General features: G+C 45.9%; 1 long non-coding RNA gene across 1 annotated transcript; it reads right to left on the bottom strand.

Annotated features, from left to right (window-relative positions):
- Positions 1 to 7,608: 7,608 nt before the first annotated feature.
- Positions 7,609 to 20,909, bottom strand: LOC131498333 (uncharacterized). Its single transcript, XR_009255383.1, has 2 exons — positions 20,834 to 20,909; positions 7,609 to 10,492 (listed from the first exon to the last, which is right to left on the bottom strand). It is a non-coding gene; the product is annotated as an uncharacterized LOC131498333 (long non-coding RNA).
- Between the last annotated feature and the right edge of the window lie 2,725 nt (positions 20,910 to 23,634).

Consider the following 23,634-nt stretch of genomic DNA (forward strand, 5'->3'; position numbering starts at 1 on the left):
GGCAGAAGAGACCAGAGTCTATGAGTTCAAGAAGGTTGCACACACAGTACGCACGAAGCCCATGGGTGTTTGCAATATGCCAGGAACATGCTAGAAGTCTGACATGCATTATCTTCTCAATCTTCATAAGAACGCCATGAAGAAGACTGTAATACAACACAATATAACGTAACGTCCCATGATATAATACAAGCCCCAGAAATTAAGCAGTGAAACAACTTGCCAAAAGTCACACGGCAAGTGGTGTTGTGTGGAAGTCCAAGTGTGTCTGCCTCCTGCATTGCACCCCCTGCCTTTGGCTGGGAGTGAGAGATGTGGGCACAGGAGCCAACCCAGATACGTCGAGAAGAGGGAAGAAGTAATAACACTTCTTAGAGTGGAAGAGTGACTTGGGGCTGGAGAAGTTTCTGACGATAACGAACTTCAAAGAGAACCTCTTTTTTGCCCCCGTGTCGACTCTTGATTATACTATTAGGAACTCAGTGGCTCACAGGCCCTCCTTCCCAGGCAGTTGACTCTATCTCATGGCCCCTCAAAAGCGAAAAGCCCATAATTTAGCAGCCTCCCCTTTCTCTCTCCTCATTGGCTGTCAACATGTTGCAGCGCTTGAGTGGCTTTCTTTTGGTGGCGATGCTATTTTTGGAGGCCACACAGCATAACGGAAAGAGTTCAGGCCTTTGATTTAATAGCCCTGGATTCAAGACCTAACCTGCCTTAATAGCTGTGTGTCCTTGGGTAAGGGACTTAACTTTTCTGAGCCTCCGGGGATAATAATAGTGTCTACTTTACAGGAGGAGTGAGGAACTAAAGACATTCCTATGTAAAATCCTTGGTTGGTGACTGCAGCATTCCAGCCTACAGTGAATGCTAATTCACTTCACAAGCTACTTCTGTGAAGGCCCAACTGTCTTTCTAGAAGACCATGAAGGAGTAAGCAGCGGGGGCCAGAAGGGGGGCGGGGTTGCGGGGATCAGGCCACCACAGGTAAATCTAGCCTGTCTGTTCTGTCACACCTGCTGCTTTCCTCCTGACAGTAGCCTTCCACACTCTGGTGGGACTCACGGGTTAGGAGCAGTGACTTTGAACTTCCCACAGTCGCTGCGGGGCCCTGGGGATCCTCCTCACGCAGCTCCAGGTCCTGTCTCTTTAAAGGCGACCCAGTTTGTTTGACCATTCACCAGTGGAAGGACATCTGGGTCTTTTCCAGTTTCTGGAGTGATAAGGGCAGGAGGGAAGAGGGTGTGGCTATAAAAGGGCAAGGAGAGGGGCGCCTGGGTGGCTCAGTCAGTTAAGCATCCGACTTTGGCTCAGGTCATGATCTCGCAGTCTGTGAGTTCGAGCCCCCCGTCGGGCTCTGTGCTGACAGCTCAGAGCCTGGAGCCTGTTTCATATTCTGTGTCTCCCTCTCTCTGACCCTCCCCCGTTCATGCTGTCTCTCCCTGTCTCAGAAATAAATAAATGTTTAAAAAAATTTTTTTAAAAAAAGGGCAAGGAGAGGGATCCCCAAGGGGATGGAGATGTTCAGTGCCAGGACTGTGCCAATGGCAATAATATCGTGGTTGTGATATTGCACTATAGTATCAGATAAGGTGGCCCCACTGGGGTAAACGGAGTAAAGGGTGTAAATGCTCCCTCTATTAGTTCTTGTTTTTGCATGTGAATCGACATTACCTGAAATAAAAAGTCTAATTTAAAATATATAATAAACGCACCCCCACACACAAAGTCAACAGATGTGTCTCCCCAGTCCCTCCTCTAAAGGCCCCGGTCCTCGTTCATCTTCCCGGGGGGCGGGTGGGAGGGGTGGTCTCAAGGCCCTGTGCTTATTGCAGAAACCAGACAACTTCTGAAAGCTGCCTCCTGTGTCTGGAGAGTTTGGAGGACGGAGGGTGCTGCTCTGACTCCCAGATGGCGTCTGCTAATCTTGCAGACCATTTGCAGTGAATGAGAAAACCTCCTTCTCTCTTCAAACGCTCGTATCTGAAAGGGACGTTCTGCAGCTTCTTCCTGCCGCTGGAGATAGCAGATGGGTCCCCTTATATTTCCCACTCTGTTCCTGGACGAGCCCGCTGGCTCCTGATGGAGTTCATGGCCTTCACATCCTGCCACCTCTATGGGAAGAAAGAGGAGAGAGGAGTGGAGCCCAGGGAAGGGGGAAAGACAGAAAGCCCCAACCCTGTCCCTGCCTCACTCGTAGCCCCCACACGCCTTTCCAGGGAAGAGACAAACACATGGTTCCGAGGGGCTCAATACTTCTGGAAACAATTGTCCGTGAGAAGTGGGGGAAGGCCTGCACAAGTGAGTGCAGCAACGTGGAATCTTCTGAGCCTGGATCCAGCCATCACTTACATGCATGATGTGATTCTTGTTTTCTGCGGGGCCTTTCACATCCTGCACCTGACTCAGCACCAGAAGGGCTTCCCTCCTTCGGTCTGGAGCTTGCTGCTCCTGTGCTTAAGAGAATGGAGAAAAGGTTTTATCTTTCCTTCAACCACACAGGAGCCAAAGTGGGCTTCAAACATTTTTTTTAAGTTTATATATTTAGAGAGAGAGAGAGAGAGAAAGAGAGAAAGAGAGAATGCGAGTGTGGAAGGGGCAGAGAGGGAGAGAGAAAATCCCAAGCAAGTTCATTCTGTTAGCAGAGAGGCAGAGCCTGACGCGGGGCTCAATCTCCCAGACCTACAAACCGTGAAATCATGACCTGAGCCAAAATCAAGAGTCGGACACTTAACTGACTGAGCCACCCAGGCGCCCCCTCAAACATCTTTATTAATTGTAACAACACAATAGGGGTTCCTGGGTGGCTCAGTCGGTTGAGCCTCTGACTTGGGCTCAGGTCATGATCTCGTAGTTCATGAGTTCGAGCCCCATGTCAGTGTCTGTGCTGACAATTCAGAGCCTAGAGCCTGTTTCAGGTCCTCTCTCTCCCTCTCTCTCTCCCTCCCTCTCTCCCTCCCTCTCTCTCTCTCTCTCCCAAAACAAAAAATAATAGCAACACAATAAAACCATGATAATGACTACTGTTTCTTGAGCACGTCCTCTGCAGGGCGCGGGGGGTGGGTGGACATTAGCCATTCCCTTCACATCCATATTTCTCATGTGATTTTGAACACTTTGACCTTGTCCTGTGCAATCTGAGCCCACCTTTGCTTTCCAGAACCGTCTCTCCCTACCCTACCCCCCACGCCCCACTCCTGCCATCGGTCACACACCATGCCCTTTGTTGGCTAGGCTCTGGATTTACACCCACGTGTTCACTCCACCTGAAATGTCGTCTCCCAGCACCACGCCTTCCAAGGCTTCTTATGCTTGAGATCTAGCTCCACTCTCCCCAGTCTGTGAAGATGTCAGTATAAGCCTCCGCAGAGAGACACCTGCTACCTCCTCAGGGCCCTTTTACTCTGCTCCTTGCACAGTGCTAAGTGCATGGCATCTCACAGGGCCGTCTCTTTCGACACTGTGATGCATTATCCGCAGGGACTCTTGCGCGGCCTGGATTCCCTAGCACCTGGCAGAGCGCCGGGCCCATCGCAGGGGGCGCATTAACGTTTGAGAGCGGCTGCACGAAGCCAGCCTGTCCCTTTCCCGAGACCCTGACCGACCGCACGGGTTGCCCAGCGAAATGAGAACTCAGCAGCACATGATGTGGCTGAGGAAGAATGCGTAGTCTTTGCCTCGGACATTTGGAGAAAAGAGGGGAGAGTTTCAGGGAAGAAAAATGATGCAAAACACAAGCAAGTAGGTAAAAATCATGCATCGTACCTGACTAATTCTAGTCAGACATGTTCACCCTAGAAATCTCTACAACTAGGAATTCCTTTCATTTTAAAAAAAAAAGGGGCGCCTGGGTGGCGCAGTCGGTTAAGCGTCCGACTTCAGCCAGGTCACGATCCCGCGGTCCGTGAGTTCGAGCCCCGCGTCAGGCTCTGGGCTGATGGCTCGGAGCCTGGAGCCTGTTTCCGATTCTGTGTCTCCCTCTCTCTCTGCCCCTCCCCCGTTCATGCTCTGTCTCTCTCTGTCCCAAAAATAAATAAAAAACGTTGAAAAAAAAATTAAAAAAAAAAAATTAAGTTTATTTATTATTTATTTTATTTTTTGATTGTTTTACCAAACTTTTTTTTATTGTGAAATTTATTGTCAGATTGGTTTCCGTACAGCACCCAGTGCTCGTCCCAACAGGTGCCCTTCTCCATGCAGAGGGAGGGAGAGAATGAGGGGGGGAGGGGCAGAGAGAGAGAGAATCCCAAGCAGGCCCCACACTGTCAGCAGGGAGCCCGATGCAGGACTCGAACTCAGGAGCCATGAGATCATGACCTGAGCTGAAATCAAGAGTCAGATGCTTAACTGACTAAGCCACCCAGGTGCCCCAAGAAATTCCTTTCTTAATAAGAGGACCCCATTTTTAGATTTTAAATCGACTCCACAGGGGTGTAACTAAATGAACCCATTTTAAGTGTACAAAGTGTCACTGATGATCGCATGCTTGGGTGTATGTGTATATGTGTAAACCTCCCACAACTCTGTAAACAGTCCCTTTTTTAAACCCTCCTCTTCAGGCTATTGGTGTGTTTCATCTCCAGCCCTATTCTGACGCAATCCCCATAACCAGAACATTCTCACAACATACCTTAACGTGACTAGGAAGTGCCCTATACCCTAACAGTCATCGTGGGAGTACGAAAGCTAGAGAGACAGGAAAAAAATCAAGGCTATCACCATTAGTGTAGAGAGAGTGAAATGGGGAGCAGAAGCTGGAGCTTGAGAGAACTTCAGGATTAATGGGAAGAAGCAAATGGCACAAGGACCAATGGCTGGAGTGTGAGGGATCCAAGCCCTCCCTTCTGCTGTTTTCACATATCCTGTCTCCCATTTATGCTGATAGTTCTTAGAGAACTGCAAGTAGGCTTTCTTGAAAGCCGAGGAGATCAACCTCCTGGTTTCTTTGTCCTTCACGTCAAAAGTCCATCCACACCGGTATGAAAAGATGTGATGTAGAAGTGAGCAGGATGCTCTCTGGAAACAGTGGATGGAAAAGATGGCTGGAGAGGATCCGTCACTCAGAGGGCCCCAAATATAATAATTAAGATCTTGAATTTTGGTGTGTAACTTCCTGGGTTTCAATTTTAGTCCTGCCACCCCTTGCTGTTTGGCCTTTGGCTTTTTACTTCACCTTTCTGAACATCAGCCCATTTGTAAAAGGCCCATGATAATTTAACCTGCTTCAAATGCTGTGAGCATTAATAGAACCCATGTGCAGTACTTAGTGCAATGCCTTGAACCTCAGAAACACTCGAAAGGCTTTAGCTCATATTCATGTTATTACTATGCTGTCAACACCATTGTCAACACTATAACCATTGAAATGACAGAGATGATTATAAGGATACAGATAGACCAGCTTCCTACAAACCCTACCTGAACTCCAGACTCCCTTTTACCCATTCTGTCAAGTGGGAAGTTTCTTCATTTTATTCTGTCCCTGGGTGTCCAACACAACGCAGTCACAATTTGCTCTTTGCCACGATTTCCTCAAGTTCTGAGGGAGTCTGGGACTGGAGAGTGGAGAGATGGCAGACAGTGACCTTGCATTAGCTGGGAAGGACAGAAGAGAAGGAAGAACCAATCAGGTATGAAAGAAAAGGTATAGGAGACAACATTTTGTTAAAAAGTGGGTGAGGAGTATATTACCCCATTCTTTCTAGGGGCAAAACCATAGTTTCCCTTACGAAGCTCTTCTGTAACAGCTACCTTTATGAGTTTTCTACACCAAGGAAGTTGGACCCAGGCCTTGGGCTCTCTGAGTTACACCCCTCATGCCAATGTCAAGACATTTGGGTGAATGAGTGAAAGAAAATTCCTATCAGAGACCTTTCGGTGGTGGGGGGATGATAATGCTTCTCATAGGCTGAGCTACTGACCTGTTCAGCCTTGGATTCACCTTGGCTCGTCTCCCCAGTCTGCACATCTGCATATCTATACAGCTGGGGAGCTCAGGAAAGAACCAAAGTGAGACAGGATGCCAAGAGACTCCAGAAGAATCTAGACTTCTGGTGACCTTTCTTGCCTCTCCCCAGTCTGATGGAAACAGTGACTCCCTCTGTATCTGCAACTTCCTCTGGATGCAAGGCAAGGAAGACTTGTCTCCCTGAGGATTCTCCTCTGAGAACATTCTCCAGCCAAGTTCCATTACAATGGTAAGGAAAGTTACTTAATACAGTGCTTCGCACTTTACAGAACTGCCAAGAAAATTAATAAAGATAACGTGTTTGAAAGTACACATCATAAATGCCCTTTTATACACCTAAAAACTAAGCCTTTGTGGGGCAAAACAATATGGCAGAGGTCACAAAACAGGCAGGTGGCAGGATCGTGATTGGAACCCATGTACCCAACCTCCACCCCTATGTTCTTCCCTCTTCATCCCCTGCGTCAAAACCCCCACCATGGCTCCTGCTCGCCTGCATGGCTATGCTCTTATTTTTACAGGCACCTGTGGGCACTCAATACACATCCAGAAAGTTCTATTTATCTTTTTCCATTGGTTTAATCTCTTCATCTGGCTAACAAGCCCTATGAGGAGAAAAGACCTCACTTATCTTCTTTTCTATCTCCAGCCGAGTCAGATGTATATCTGTGGGTTTTTCGTACTTTGACCCATTCAGCCAGGGATATAGAAGCCAAGACATTTCTTTCCGTGACATCCAAGAAAGACATTCCAGCAAGTCAGCAAGAAGTGTGACTGGTCTGGAAAACTTGCCTTGGCCCATGTATACGATGAAAGCCAAAGCAAAATCAGGCCACAAGCCTAAACAAATGGAAAAGAAACCCTTTGCCTCATCATTAGATTCCTCTTTACTAGTGCGTTCCTTGGAGTGTGAAATTATAACCACTTCTTTTTTCTGCTCCCCTCCTTATTCATCTTTTTATGGACATTGTCTTTCTCCTTGTCTTCTCTTATCCTCCTTTACTACTCATAATCCTTCTCATGTTCCTTCTGTACCATTCCTTCCAGCAACCCATCACCATGCAAAACTAGCTGCTTAAATCATACATGCTGAAAGCACTCACCTACCCCTCTGAATCCACAATGACCGAATGCTTCTAAGGGAACATCAGGAACCCTTGATTCCTGGCATTGTAATTAATGAATTTGCATGGATCTGGATTTTTGTCGTCCTCGTTGCTGCTTCGGTTTCTCATTTATGGTTTCAATCGATCATATCCCCTTAGCACTAGAATTAGCAAACTGTTTTTGAGAATGTGAGCTACTGATTTTAGGGCAGATGATAAACTAGACGCCAAAGGACTTACGTCTATCTGAATATTCTTAATTCCACATGCAAAAATAGTTATCAGTGCAAATTTTCATTCAGTCAATCTCCAATGACTAAGAGAGAAACATACTTCCTTTCCAAGCCAGAGTGTAAGGGCTTGGCCATGGCTGGTCAACACTCTCCGGTTCCTGGCCCAGGCGTCCTCAGGTAGACGTAGCAGTAGGAATGGTGATGTTGGGTGGGTTAATGGGAGAAATGCCCGAACAATCAAAAGAGAGAAATATTTTATCAATTTTTTAAATAAAAACAAAAGTCGATTCTAGAAATCAAAAGGTAGAAGCTTGACATTAACAATGTATATTTTGAATTTCTTTTCCTGACACTAAACAAGCTCTTGATGAGCCTTTATAAAAATAATCAGTGATCACTGGGAGCCAGTAGCACCTCCTGAGAGAATCCAAGTCATTTGTTTTAATAAATTACCAGTGGGTACAAGAATGCCATCAATATGGGGTAAAGAATTTTATCACAACCGTCAACATAAGGTAATGAATTTTATCACAACCTAACATAGATGTGTTGATATACATATACCTATGTACACATATCTACTATAGATACTTCTTTTTAAGTTTATTTATTTATTTTGAGAGAGAGAGAGAGAGAGAGAGCAGAGGAGGGACAAAGAAAGAGGGAGAGAGAGTGTCCCAAGCAGGCTCCACACTGTCAGGGCAGAGTCCGATGCAGGGCCCAAACCCACAAACCGTGAGATCATGACCTGAGCAGAAACCAAGAGTTGGAGACTCAACTGACTGAGCCACCCAGGGCCCCTATGTGATAGATACTTTTAATCTCTGTGTGTATACCTATATTTTTCATTAGATTGTACTGGATACAAAGATAAATAGACTGAACAATAAAATCCTTAGGTATGTTTTTATATGTTATAAAGAACATTAATATTTGACTTTATACTTCAGTTCTCTTAGGAAGGGAGAAATATCTGAACTTGGAGATCTCTCCCTTTTTACTGAATGATAGAAATTCAATTTTGAATGAAAATAGTTGGCCACAAAGACACGATATTTGGCACATTCCTACCAAGCACCAATATTATGTCCTAGGGGAGAAGCAAAGATTCATTTATGGAAAAGCAATATACCCAGATGAAAACTCATTGACTTATTCCAGGCATATTTGGAGTGTTGGGAGGGGGTTACCGAGACTATTCAATGGCAGATTTCATTTCCTACAAATACAACAATGACAACTAACAAACACCAAGAAATCCTGAACAGGTATAAGCCCAGATTTGAAAATTATTCCATGGAAGTGATTGCCCCCGGCTTCTCAGGTCAAAAGCCTGGTTGGCGCTGTTTAATGGCTCTCGATCCTACGACCAGGACAGAGTCTCAGATCACAATGTAACTATTCTGTTCTGGCCTGATGCTCAGGGTCTCTTGTTCCTTCTCACTTCTTTTTCGAAATATAAATAAATAAAATGTGACCTATTTAACTGACATCAAATGCCCAGAGTCAGGATTTCCTCATTCTGTACTTGAAGGATTTTCTGTATTTATCCCAGAAGGTAACATTGATTAGGCAAGACAGAGGACTTGAATTCTAAAATGAGTTTCCACTGGTTTATATGAAAACAACTCAGGGCTTTCTTAACTAGAAGCTAAATATGAGCCCAAAACATGACTCGGCCGCTAGAAAGGAAATCCAGTCCCTGGCAGCACTAGTAAAGTGTGATTATATGTTGGAGAGAAGTGATAGGTTTAGCACTGTTTAGATCCCGTCTGGGGTCAAGTTAGAGGCGCACAGCACAGAGGAGGGCATTAACAAACCTGAACATATCCGTACTAGAGCACTGGTCTTGTGGCCAGAGCAGTAGAAAGAAATTAAAGAGGACAGGAGTGTTCAAGAGTGTGGCTGATGGTATCTTCAAGTATTTCAAGGGCAATAACAACGACTTTATAGTAATAATTAGATCTACCAAAAACGAGACCTGCTCCTTCAGGAGACATGAGTTCCTCCCAGCTGGCAAGTACTTGACAGATATGCGCTTCGAAAATACAACACATTTCTCTGTTTTATGCATTACAGTCTAGAACAGCAGAAACAGCAATCGCTGATGTGGAACTTTGCCCTGGGCAGGCTTCAAGCGTTAACCCACTTAATCTTCATGACATCCTGTAGCCCCATTTTAAAGGCGAGGAAAAGTGAGTCGCAGAGATGTTAATAACTTGCCCTAACTCACATGCCTACTTAGTGGAGGATCTGGGTTTCAGACTTTTCTAGCTCTTTATGTCTACTCTCGGGAAATTGTTTAAAGGCATAGCTTTATTCTCTTGAATTTTCAGAGGAAAAACTTGAAACTAATGTAGTGGCTGCTCAGACGGGATGAGCACTAGAACATGAAGGGACCTTACAGTTTGAAGAAGATGTGACCAAATACAGAGGAAGAAATTGACCCACGGGCAGTCCGAAAATCACCCATCTAGTTCGTTTTTGAGCCGGGATGAGAACACAAATATTTAAGTGCAGTGGTCTTGCATTGCATCCTGACTCTCATGCTGAAGAACATGAGGCAGGGTGTCCCTATGAATCAGAGGGAGCCAGGTAAGTGGGCCAACAATGCCTCTCCCATGGCCAACACCTGGGCATCCAGAGTAAGAGAGTGTGTTAGAAAACATGGCAACCTAGCAGAACGTAATGTGTGCTGCTGCCCATGGGAAGGTGGGTGGGTGGGAGGGAGGGAGACAGGCTGAGTGGCAGGACATGAACCCCAAATGCTTCATCTGCATGCCACTGGGCTTGAGCGGGTGCTTCATGGCGGTGCCCATGTACAATGGGGGAGGGCTGATATAACCTAGATATAGATGGAAGGAGGACAGAGTTATGGAGAGGAGGACTGAATTCTGGCCAAAGTACATCCCCATGTGACAATTTACTTCCAGATCCCAACAGCCTTGGTGCCACATCAGCATCACTTGTATGTTGCAGAGGTGAAAAGTGAGCCTAGATCCGCCCAGCAGAATGAGAATTCTCTTCACACCATCCACCTGCCGTCTGTTGACATGGGCTTCTATTGTTCTGCCTGATGTTTTTCCTCTCCTGGGAACAGCAGCCCAGTTTCCTTTAGGTGAGCCATCATGCGGTTTGGGAAAGGTTGCTCTTCACCCCTGGTTTCAGGGTCAGACGCCTTGATGAGTCTGGGAAAATCAAAAGAACATATTCCACTGACCACTAATTGTTTCAGAAGAGGCTCCATGAGCCGGGATGGGCCACTGAGAGCCCCCCACCCCCCACCAGGACTTTGGCCGGGAGACATTCTCTTTCTGCTTAGGGTTTTCTAAGTTCTTGGGTGACGCTGCTGGAGGGCACCCTTGCCTTCACTTGAATCAAGTCTGTCTGAGAATGGAGCTGACACAGAGGAAGGCAAAGCAGAGACAAAGAATGAGGAGAAACTAGTCATCTGTGCCCCAAGCCAGTTACGTTACTGGACTTTCCGGTTTCGGCGGCCATTAAATATCCGATATTGCTTAAACTAGTTTGCGTTGGGCATGTATGACTTGCAACCCAACGAATCCAGTGATTCTGTCCCACCATTCAGTCCTAGGGGAGAAGAGGGTGGATCGGAAACTGAGGGCCTCCCCAGAACAGCCTTAGCTCCTTCCAAACCTTCTAATCCTCACCATCAATAGTTCAGAGCCTCCTTCGACCTAAGCAAGTCTTCCAAATCAGGTTTCTGAGTTTACATGAATGTATGACTAAACATACTCAAATAGATGGGCCCCTTTGCTACTTTGTTATATGAAAGAACTTCCAAATACATACACACACACACACACACACACACACGCATATATGATTATCAGACCCGGGCACTCTGAAGTGTGTTTGAATGTGGTGATTGTATGTCAACCCTGTAGTTAAGGAATTTATGTAGAGAAAAATAACAAAAGTGTAAGGCATTCTTCAAAACAGACACCATTCCTCTAGATTTTCACATACGATGTTGAGTTCGGCAGGGCGTGAGCATGAGAAAGACAAATGGAACATTCTCTGGTTTGGTGTTAACTTGGGAAGAGTTTTGAACTGTCTTTACGGAAGGGAGGGACCCTGACAAATGGGAGGGTGGAGGCAAGCAGGGGACATATCCACAGAGCAGGCTAAGTCATATGCATCATCTGAACTCAAGGCTTGGTGGTCTAGAGCCCTTTCACCACCACCCCCGACTCCCATAATCCCCAGTTTCCTGCTCCCCTCAGCAGGGAGGGGACCAAATGCAAACTGGACTCAAGACTGATATCAACACACTCAGGCATGTTGAGCACAAAATTAACAGTCTCTGAAAAGGGATAGATGTTCTCAGGAAAGGAAACAGCAGGGTGGCCCACTGACACTAACCAAGTCATCCGAGAAGTCCCTGCTGACTCTGTGTCCGAACAGCGTTGGGGTTTTCCTGCAGCCCCTCAGAACATGTGTGGCGTGAGCAGGGTGTGTTGGATTTCATTTTATTTCCTTAATTAAAGCAAATCCTAACCTCAAAAGAACACAGGGTACACCCTCCACGGTCCAGACACCATGAACCCGGACGACTTGAAATTCTTTTTCCATGACCAGACGTCATTCTGAGCCCTACCTCCTAGAGAAGGAAGAGTCCAGGGAGGCCTGCAGTGCCCCGTGGTTAGCATGTGGCCCTACATAGGACTTTTACTTTGGTTAGAGCAGCAGCTGGCGTCCTGCTCTGTAAAGAGTGTGGCTGATGCAGCGAGCCAGCAGAATGGTTTCCTTGCTGGATGTTGTGCACCCACTAAGACTCCTTGGTCCCACACTGCCCACCCAGAAGAGAAGCAGCTACATCCGCATCAGGAAAAAATAACCCAAACCACAACCAGCCTCCCTGGGCCATCTGCCCGTGCAGTGATAAACATCTGGTCACCATGGAAAAGTCCTCTCCATCCCCAAGATGATGTCTCCCTTACCTCCTCCGTGCCCCCTGCTCTAGATCCTGGACGTTTTAAGGTAAAGGTTTATAAACAAAGCCCAGTGAACTGGATTCAACCAAATTTCCAGTGGAATATATGGCATGTTCCACAATTTAACTAAATTCTTCAGTCTGCAATACATTTGTGGCATTAAGTGTATCAGTGATAATTCATTTAACTTCCACCCCGTTTCATAACTGCCACCCAGCCTAACAACCATGCATAAATCAAGTTGGATTGATACCTTTGAATTGTGCTGGTCAAACTTTCTGATGAGAGATTTTCTCTGATGATGTCAACAATGGACTAGATTAAATGGGTGTGGAAACTGGAAGGAATGGGATAGTTTATTTAGTAAACAGTGTGAGAGATCCTTCCTGTGTGATTATACACAGAAAAAGAATGTAGCCTCTTCACACCAGACACCAAAATGCATCACTACAGATTAAAAAGAAAAATAGATAACTGTTATGGGTAAAAATTATCTGATTAGGAATAAAGAAGGTGCCTTAAAAGTATAAAAGTACAGAGGGTTTTTTTTTTTTAAGGTTGATAAACATGACCATTTAAAAATGTTAATATCTCATAAGAGACTCTTAAAAACTGAGAACAAACTGAGGGTTGATGGGGGGTGGGAGGGAGGGGAGGGTGGGTGAGGGGCGTTGAGGAGGGCTCCTGTTGGGATGAGCACTGGGCGTTGTATGGAAACCAATTTGACAATAAATTTCATATTAAAAGAATTTTTTTCAATAAAAATGTTAATATCTGTAAGTTCAAAGTTATGCACGCACGAGATGAAAAGGTGAGTCATGAACTGAAAAAATATTTGCAAGAAAGTGTTGCAAACATGTAACAAGAAAGGGTTAACATTTTTTTTTTTTTTTAATTTTTTTTCAACGTTTTTTATTTATTTTTGGGACAGAGAGAGACAGAGCATGAACGGGGGAGGGTCAGAGAGAGGGAGACACAGAATCGGAAACAGGCTCCAGGCTCCGAGCTATCAGCCCAGAGCCTGACGCGGGGCTCGAACTCACGGACCGCGAGATCGTGACCTGGCTGAAGTCGGACGCTTAACCGACTGCGCCACCCAGGCGCCCCAGAAAGGGTTAACATTTAAACCAAAAGAGCTTTTATAAATCATAAGACCAAAAAAAAAAAAAAAAAACGCTCAAGAAACCTGGGTGAAAGATGCCAACAGTCAGATTGTGTGAGATGAAATGTCAGTCGCCAATTACCATATGGGGGAAGTTCCATGTCACTTACAATCCCAAAGCAGCAAATCGAAGTAACAACGATTTGCTGTTTACTCCCCAAAGCAGGTATTTCGGTGGCGAGAGTGAAGCTGAGCGTGTGCCTTCTGGAGGTTAGTTTGATAAATGCTTCCCATGGCTCTAAAGTGTAGATGCACTTGACCCAGCAAAGCTGCTCATGATGGAACGTATGCTACCGAAAAGGAGGTCACTGACCAGCGGTGAGGTTACAACAGTGTCACAGAGCCTGCTGGCTCTCCCCGCCCTGCCACTCACTCCCCGCTGGCCTGTGCCTTGGGCATTCTCCAACCCGGGTAGTCCTGCCCGGTGTTCTCACAGCTGGAGGTGGTGGGGGCCTCGGGTTAGACTGGCTGAGATGTGGCTGTAGGAGCAGGCGGGAACTAGAGACCTTCTGCCGCGACCCTCTCATTTGATAGATGAGCAAAGAGGATGTGACAATAACCTGCCCAGTGACTCGCAGCCAATTCACAGCAGAGCGTGGATGTGTGTCCCAGCCTCCGCGCTTCTAACGCAGGCTCCTGCCACCCTTGAACTCTGCATGTTCCGTTCCAGCTAGTCAACTTTCTGGACGATGTGGTTCATGGTCCATCATCTGGTTTTCATTAATAACCAGCTAGCGTGGTGTTTTGTAATGCTGTGTCATCGTGTCCATGGCTGTTCCTTGGCCCCAGTCACTTCTAGTGTGGGGTTACAGAGAGCGTCCGGACCAGCAGTGGTCTGGAGGCGTCACTGCGTAGCAGAATATATTTGGGCAGGTCTTCTTCTCACATGAAATAAGAAGTTCAAAGTGACAATTTTGGATATTCTTTCCAAATCTATCTTTCTACTGAAAGCATTTTCTGGAAGTCTTGCTATTTTTTTTTTTTTTTAAAGCATAAACTATGCGGACTGCATCGAACAGTAAGGCATGCAAAAAACTCAAAGATGCCAAAGCAATTGTCACCCAAATGTAGATTCAGAAGCTGCCTCAAAGAATAAAACTAGAGATTGATGCATTTTCTTCAGTTGAGGGGCATCCGAATTAAAACCCTGAACCCTGTCATAGGAAGAGCTGACGGCATTTGTCTAGACACAGGGAGTGGTCATGAAGTCAGGCAATAGTATACTTGAGATCGGTCTTGATCAAGAGACACACGATATGAACCACATTTACAACTTTCAATGTTCTAGTAGCCATGTAAAAAACCTGGAAAGAAATAGATGAAATTAAGTTTAATAATATATTTTATGTGACTCAGTATATCCGAAATGTTATCATTTCAACACATATACAGAATAGAAATTATTAAGCAAATATTTTACATTCCTTTTTCCTACTAATCTTCAAAATCTGATATGTATTTTATACATATATCTCAATTCAAAAGCTAAAATCTTTGTAGAACGACTTGACCTATATGTAGAAACTCCATAAAACTTACAGTTGAAAGGTGATCAAGTTGCTTCAAATATACATAAAAGTTCTCCAGGGGAGCCTGTGTGGCTCAGTCAGTTAAGCGTCCGACTCTTGATTTTGGCTCAGGTCATGATCTCATGGTTCATGGGATTGAGCCCTGTGTTGGGCTCCTCGCTGAAAGCATTGAGCCTGCTTGGGATTCTCTCTCTCTCTCTCTCTCTCTGCCTCTCCTCCACTTGCTCTCTCTCTCTCTCTCTCTCAAAATAAAGAAACAAAGAAACATTTTTTTAAGAAGTTTTGGGACGCCTGGGTGGCTCAGTTGGTTAAGTGTCTGACTTTGGCTCAGGTCATGATCTCACGGTTCATGAGTTTGAGCCCCTCATAGGACTCACCACTCTCAGTGCAGAGTCCTCTTGGGATCTTCTCTCTCCCTCTCTCTCTACCCCTTTCCCACTCGGCTCAGGTCATGATCTCATGGTTCGTGAGACCCATGGATCTCATGGATTCTCTCTCTCTCCCTCTCTCTCTACCTCTCTCCCTCTCTCCCTCTCTCTCAAAAATAAATAAACATTTTAAAAATTAAATTAAATTAAAAATTCATTCCAAAGTTTCATTCACCGCCTTCCAAGTACTCAACAGCCACAGCTCATATTGGACAACCTTAGACAGAGTCCTGGTTTTTGGGTCATTTGACCACCTGCCTCCATCCTGAAGAGAATATTCAGTAGTGTAGCCCAAAACACCAGGTTATTCCAGCACAGAGACACCAATACTTGCAGAAAGTTCAGAAGAGTGTGAAAGAATGATCAATTGCCTTGTGGTGGAGGCATGTATGGGAAATACCAGAAAGAAGAAGTGGAGTTTGCATGGCCTAGGAAGAGAGAAATAAAAGATCTTTCTGTTCCCTGAGGAAGCTATTGTCCCATCTTCCAAGTATAAATAGATATAAAGTATTTGATAAATACAAAAGTCCCAAAGCTCCAGCACTCTGCGGCTAACCCATCCTTTATTTGTAGGCAATATACATCAACCCGATAGGTCCCTACTTCTAAGAAATTATAATCGAAGAAAACCCGATGTTTGAAAAGAAAAGTGATTTTTAAAACTCTAAAAAGGCTTTGCAATGGGATCAACTACATGGTTTCTTTAAATATCCAGCCTCCCTCTTATATTTAGACTATGATTAGGTTAATGGGGGGAAAATATTGACACTAAACTTTTCAAGAACACACCTACTACAGAAAGCAAAGAACACCTGTTGTTGAGCTTATCTTTTGAATCTTAGTTTCAAAAGTTGTTTTCATAGTTAAGGCTTTGCTTATAGAATGGTCCCTCCCCATGCTCTTGGGTTTAAGACTTTAGAGACATGAGTGATTGCTTAAAAGCATCCTGCCTTGATCTGTGTCTGGACAATTACCCTGATTGTCTACTCTACTCCTGAAATCATTGTTGCAATACATGCTAACTAATTTGGAGGTAAATTTAAAAAATTAAATTAAATTTAAAAAAATAAAATAAATTAAAAAATTTTTTAAATTTTTAAAAAATTAAAAAAATAAAAGATGATACAGGAAACCAGAGGAAAGGTAGATGATTCAGAGGATAACAGTTGGGGAAGCAAGATGGACAGAAGCTGCCTAATTTACTTTAGGTCTTCAACTGTCTTCAGGTCATAAAGTCCCAGGTTGGTCCGAAAGCCTCAGCAAAGCCGGGAATGGGGGACAAGATAGAGAGGCAAGAACAAGTACAAAACAAGATGAGAATTAACTCACCTGTGCCTCCTTCCTTAGGAGACTATTCACTTCTCCCACCCAAAGCACCAGATCATTGTAACATACGCTGCTTGAGGTAAGTTCTAAGAAGCAAGTGACTCTGGAAGTGAGTTGTTAAATGACTTCCAGACACGAGTACTGTGTATTTTCACGATCCCCACGGCGTAACCTGGAAAAGCTATGCGTGCTTCTCATAGGTGCTTGGGGACTCCTTCTGCTGAACTTATACAAGGTAGTAGGTTAATGGTTCAGCAGGTGGGGATAAAATGCAGCAGGTGCCAAGAACACCAAGAGCAGGGGACCCATACTCCAAATCCCACTGCCCACTGATGTGCCGTGCCTCATACCGCCTCATAGGTCCTTGCCAGGCCCCCCTGCACAGATACAAGGGGAAGAAGGAAATGATCAAACACTTTGCGGGGGCCATAACTTGAGATAGTTGCTAACTGAGGTAGAAGTGGAGGATGAGTAGATGAATAGTCATCTTCCAATCCACATAGGGTTTCCATAAGGAGAATGTTGCATTGTTGGCCATCAATGTAGACAGCTATACAACAGGAAATGGTATTCGTTATAACAAGAAGAAAGAGGGGTGAGATGGGCAGTTTGGGGAAAAGAAAGACAATTTACCTGGGAGTGAAAAGAACCATATTTAGTCCTGACCTTGCTGCTGAGCAGCTCTATGGACTTTAGCAAGTCACTTCCTGTCTTGACTTCAATAGTTTAAGGCATTTCCTGAGTTTCTACTATAGCAGAGCAGTTACCCACTCTTGGCCTTGAGATCCTCCGAGGTACAGGTCAAGGAAACAGCACAAAACCTTCAGACGTTGCCTTTTCTTCCATGCTTCAGGGTAATTACCTCCAGGACTTTGGGAGAGGGGGGCACTGCCAATGGCAATGACCTTCATTGTTACTGGGGTGGACGTGAAGTCAGGCACTAGAGTCACAGGCCCTGAGACTCCAGAAAAGAAGTTCTCCGGGATCCTGTCTGTCACGCACGGCACCTACAGGGAACAGGTCACCCGTGTGGTTTCCAAGGCACCTGCACATGGCCTGGGAAGCCATGGAGTGTGGGTCAGGGCTTGAGAAACAGAAAGTGAAACTTTGTGGAAACTCAAGAGGTGGCGTCAGTGCCAGGCTTCCTGTCCACACCCAGCGGAGGTTGAGGGGAAACGCGCAGCACAAATGAGGAAAAGCAAAGCAGCTTTCACATGGGAAAGTGACAGCCCGAGAAGGAAACACGCCATTTGCTCTGGCCTCACGTCCGCAACTTCTAACACATTCCCCCGGGAAAGGACCTCCCTCGTCCTCGCCTGTTCGTCTGCCCACAGGCCTCACCTACCAGAGGGTCAGCCAATGCTTCTGGCTTTGGGGTTAAAGGAAAGAGGGAAAGGGGTGTCTGCTCTGGGTTATCAAGCCAGGGGATTGTCTCTAAGTGATTACTCCAATTGTCCCCTTTGGGAGATATTTCTCCATTGGCAGGTTGCGATCATACCAGAGAAACAATGTCATCTGCCAAGGATTTACGTTGTCAGATTTTGACTGGGCCTATCCTTTATATGCTAGACCTTCTTTCCTTGGAGGGTAACATCGGAAATGAAAGCATTGTTTGGAATCATGAGAGCCTCTGAACTTCTCCTGAATCTCCTCCCACCTCTTAAAGCTCCCCACCTGCTTCTCTTCTCTCGCTCTTACTCAGGGCCAGGATTCCTCTCTGGAGGGGTGATTTTGTGCCACCTTCTCTCATCACATGAGGTGAGGATAATTCTGCTCTATCTCAAAGACTCCAACTTCCCAGCCCATCTTCCTGAGATGATGACAAACTACTGGCCACCCCGGGTGCCCCCATTCCCTCCGCCCAGCTCAAGCTGGGACTTAACTCCTGAGGAGTCTGCAGTGGCACCTTCTGTGCAGGATGGTCCCAATCTTTCAGTAGACGACCAAAGAGACAGGCCACAGGTTGAAAGACGTGTTCTTGCAGAAGAACTCTGCTGGGGTCAGGGAGGAGCCCCTGTCCTTTAGAGGCTGGGAAATCCTTTCTCAAGAGTGGACTCAGAGCAGTTGGGGGACAGGTCTAGGACTTTAAGGTGAGGAGAAAAGGTAGATGGACAGGGTGTGAGATGGGAAATGAAGGGAAAGAAGAAGAGGTGTGTTCAAAAATATACTCAAGTCAAGGAAAACAGAGGGTTTGACCCTTCTGTCCACTTCAGTCCCTGGAAAAGGAGAGTGTGGAATCTCACATGCCTGTGCTCTGGGAGATCTGTCTTCACCACAGCAGAAAGTTACTCAGAGCCAGTCTGTACTCTTGAAGCCAAAATCAGTCAATCAGACAATCAATATAAAATCATTTTGTTCCGCAACAGCTGGCCTAGCACTGAATCACCAGGGTATTGATTACAAGCCTGTAAAACATTTTGCATCTGGGTAGACCCCATCATAGACTTGTTACGTTTACTCTTGACCTCTGACTGTAGCCAAAAAAATCCCTCCGGATCAGTCAACTACATACACAACTGGACCACCACAGGCAGCGTCCAGTCTTTACCCATGGAGACCCATGATCGTATCTGACTCCCCAGAAACCATGGTTGACCCAGGAAAAGAGTTTGGAGACATACATCTGCTTGAAAAAAGCTCAATGTTTTCGGCCAAATCATGATAGTGTCTATCATGAACATGCCTTGTATACATTATCTGGATCCCAATGAAACAACCCTAAATGGAAGAAAGGAAGCACTTTAAAATATGAAATTAATAGGGGCGCCTGGGTGGCGCAGTCGGTTAAGCGTCCGACTTCAGCCAGGTCACGATCTCGCGGTCTGTGAGTTCGAGCCCCGCGTCAGGCTCTGGGCTGATGGCTCAGAGCCTGGAGCCTGTTTCCGATTCTGTGTCTCCCTCTCTCTCTGCCCCTCCCCCGTTCATGCTCTCTCTCTCTCTGTCCCAAAAATAAATTAAAAAACGTTGAAAAAAAAAATTAAAAAAAAAAAAATAAAATATGAAATTAATAAATAAGACCCAAGAAGCAAAACCCAGAGATGCTTAAATGAGAAGGTATGGGAAATGATCAAAGTCTGAAGACAGAAGATAGAGTCCTTTACCAGGCAAGTATGATTACTCTCTAGAAGCAAAAGTCCAGATGAAATGCCCTCCCAAGGCCCCTTTCTGTCCTGGGGTTTTAGCTCTCTGATTAATTTTCCAGAAGGTACGTGATAGGATAAGGGGGAAGCGTTCATGAAGAAGGGGTGGTAGAGAAAGTGAAAAGGAAAACGAAGCAATAAAACATTTCCTTATCCGACAAGAAGCATGTGTGTTGGGGTGTGGTTGGGAAGGAGAGAACCTGTCATCTGAGCGTTGAGCAAAGGTTCAAGGTCATTTCTGAATTCATCCAAACAACCTCTCCCGGCATTTGTTGGCACATGACAGATCTGGGATTTGGGGTTTTGGCAAAGGCAGGCACATCAGGAATTCAGAAAGAAAAAAGAAAAAAAAAATCCGTTCCAATTTCTGAGAGAGAGAAGATGAAAAAGGCTGGATTTCTTGGGGTGGCTGCCGAGGGCGAGGCTGACGAGGAGCAGAGAAAGGAGGAGGCCTAGCAGCCTGTGAAAAGCAGGAAGGTCAGCAAAGCTCAGGAGGCGTGAGGGCTGGAACAATCCAGAGCTTCAGCGGACACTGAGAACGCCAGCCTTACCCACGGCAGGGTTAGTTGACCTGGGCTGAGACCCAGCTGTCAGAACAGCCACTAGAGTGACGGAGCAGCTTTTGGGTTCATTAGTGACCCCGTGAGCTGACCAGACAACGGGTCCTGCAGGTGGAAGGACCACGAGTTCGAATTTTGATAGGAAAAAATAACCCCAGTGTACCGCCTTGGACCCTGGGCAGCTTCCGTCACGGTTCACCACTACTCCAAAGCTTTCAGGAACTTTGTCTGTGAGAAAAGGAGATGAATGGCACCGCTATTTTGTTGTTGTTGTTGTTGTTGTTGTTGTTGTTGTTTCTGTTTTTATTTTTTAAGCAAAACTCCGATTCATAAGACAGACCAAAAGAAAATCAAGTTGAAGCAGAGTCCAGAGCACCAAGAACCAGCCTCCCCCTTCCCTCCCCCGCCCCCCACCCCTACACTTACGCACTCACGTGGGCCCTGAGACACTGGCAGCCTCCTGGGGCATTCTGGACAGTCTGAAGACTGTTGAGGTAGGGGAACATCACAGTAAAATGAGACCAACCTGGGTTTAAAGGTCAACTTTACCACTTAATTTCCTGTATGACCTCAGTGTGATTGCTTAACCTTTTTGTACCCTAGTTTCCCTACTTGTAGAGTAGAGTAGGTAATGCCTACCTCATAGGCTTCTTGTGGGAATTAAACATTTTACAAATATGGCTTATCCTAGGTGCTCAAAACAGTCAAAGTTCCCCTTCATGTAAATAGTCTTATTATCCGTGAAGCCCTCGCAACTCTGCTTTCAGATGGCTTGGATTCCCTGTAAATATTTATCCTTATTAGCTTTAAATCAGCATAAAAATTAATTGTCCTGAAGATCTCTGTGTTTGTGCTACAGATTCCAGAGCTCCATCCCAGGACACTAATCCATAGTATAAAAACCAGTCAAAAACTCGGAGAAATGAACCAACCTCAAAGTGAGCTATGGATTCTACATCATCCCAGTCAAAACCCAAAGCAGGCTTTTTGGGGTAGAAATTGATGAGCCGATTCTAAATTTCATAGGTAAACAAAAAGGACTTAGAATGGCCAAAACGACTTAGCAAAACCCAAACAAACAAACAAAGCTGGAGGACTTCTACTACCTAATTTTAAGATTTATTATAAAGCTCCAATAATAAAGGGAATAAAGCATTGGTACCAAGATAGACAAGTAGATCAGTGGAATACCGCATCCAGAAACAGACCCCCATTCGTGGTCAGATGGTTTTCAACAGGCATTCAAAGATAATTTGCCACAGGATTGACGCCTGTCTATGAATTTGTTGTGGAATAGGTGGAGTTCTGTCTAAATACAACTCAAAAGTCTCATATGCACCCCAAAGCTTAGTCATTTAATCTGCATGGACCTCAGGTTCACTTTGTAATGAAGACAGCCAACCATGTTTAGGTTCTACTGAGAACTTGATGACATCCGGCAAAGCAATGTGCTCCCAGATTGAAGTACCCTACGGGGCAATGATGCTGCCGGGTTTGATGTATACACTTATTCTACTGCCTTCAGGATGTGTGTTCCGAGCTGCTCTTCTGATCAAGAATTTGGAACTGAACTGATTCATCCCCACCTTGTTGCCCCATCCCCACGGGGACCATGATAGTGTGCCATATGCATCATAAGACATCCGGCCAGGATTTAGTGCCTGGGCTGTAACCACAGAACAGAGCAAAGCTGAATGACCACACACAGGGTCGGAGCCTCTGACCACAGCCCCTTTGCCCTGCTTGCAAACCGACCCGGCTAAATGAGAGCTGCCTTTCTGCCTCACGCACATCAAAAGTGTTCCGAGAGAAGGTTCCCACCATTTACTCCCGAGCCACGGCTGCGGAAAGAATTCTTCGCTTCCAGCACAGCCCCTTCCTTGAAGAGGGCAGCCAACATAACCACAGCCTGATGGACTACTAATGGTGACTTTGTGCTTCAGAGAAGAAGACAGCTATGATGGTGACAGAAACTCCATCGGGCACCAAGGTCACGTAGAAGACAATTGACACAGCACAGAGCGATTCTGTCGAGCCTGATTGGAGTTCTCTGCCACCTTGCTATCTGTATCCTGTGTCTCTTTAGCTTTTTCCTTAAAAACTGACAAATAATCCATGAATGTTTCCAACACGAGCTGCCTCTGGCTCTTTGCCTTGTCCCCGGCTGCCTGTCTGCCCTCCACCCAGGTGCGAGAGGACCATCGTGCTCTGGGCGTCCCTACATGGTGGCAAAGAATATGGACTGAGAACGACCACCTAGGTGCGTTCACATCCAGGCTCTCCCACTTTCTGGGCAACTCTAAACAGCACCTTGGATGTCCCCTAGCTTCAGTTTCCTCCTCTATTATAGTACCTGCCTCAAAGGGTAGTTGTGAGGAATAAACGAGACAGCAAGAGAAAGCCCTCAGCACAGTGCCTGACACATCGTCCAACTATTAGCTGACCTCGTTATTAACGTCATTATCACCGTCGCGGTTGTTACGATGAGGAGGGGGAGGGTGTGTATTTACGGTGATGAAACAGCCTGCTCCTCAAAATGTCATTGTTGCTATAGGAGAGGTCCCGGGGAGAGGCTCCTGACAAGGGGCCAGACTGGCCCGTGTCCAGAACAAAATGTGAAGCACTACAAACTTTCCTATGTAATGAAGGCCAGCAAGGGGCGGGGCTGAAAAAGCAGCTGTCTGTTGCACGGTGGCAAAGGAGGCGCAGGGAAGAGATGCAACAATATCCAGGGTGCTTAAATCCAGAAGGTGAAAATTTACAGCGGGGCAAAGGCGTGGGAGGGGACAGAGACTCAGCGTCTGGGGAATCGTGAGAGAAAAGCGGGTAGCGGGAGAGATGGTGAGAACCCCTCAAGATGGAAATAGATGGGAAGTTCAAGGAGAAGAGAGCCTAGGTTTGGAGCTTCTTGTGTGGTGGGTGCAGGATGTGAGGGCCGGGGGGAAGCGGGATGGGAGAGCCAAAGGCAGGCGAAAGGCAGAAGGCATGACCAGCCCCGCGCTGCGCCTTCTCAGCCCTTCTTTGCTGTGGAGGGTGAGGAGAGAGAGCTGACACATCCAAGATTTCCTAGGACTGAACCCAAAAGCAGGCCAGGTGCATAGTAGACAACTGCCCAAAATGGTACCAGCTCACTTGAAAGCCAAAAAAGTGGATTCTGAGACAAATGAGAAGAACAAACCTTTATCCAAAACCCAAAATTGGTTGACGGTGTAGGGTGTTGGAAAAGA

The sequence above is a fragment of the Neofelis nebulosa genome, chromosome 2 (assembly GCF_028018385.1).
Source record: "Neofelis nebulosa isolate mNeoNeb1 chromosome 2, mNeoNeb1.pri, whole genome shotgun sequence".
Taxonomy (NCBI): domain Eukaryota; kingdom Metazoa; phylum Chordata; class Mammalia; order Carnivora; family Felidae; genus Neofelis; species Neofelis nebulosa.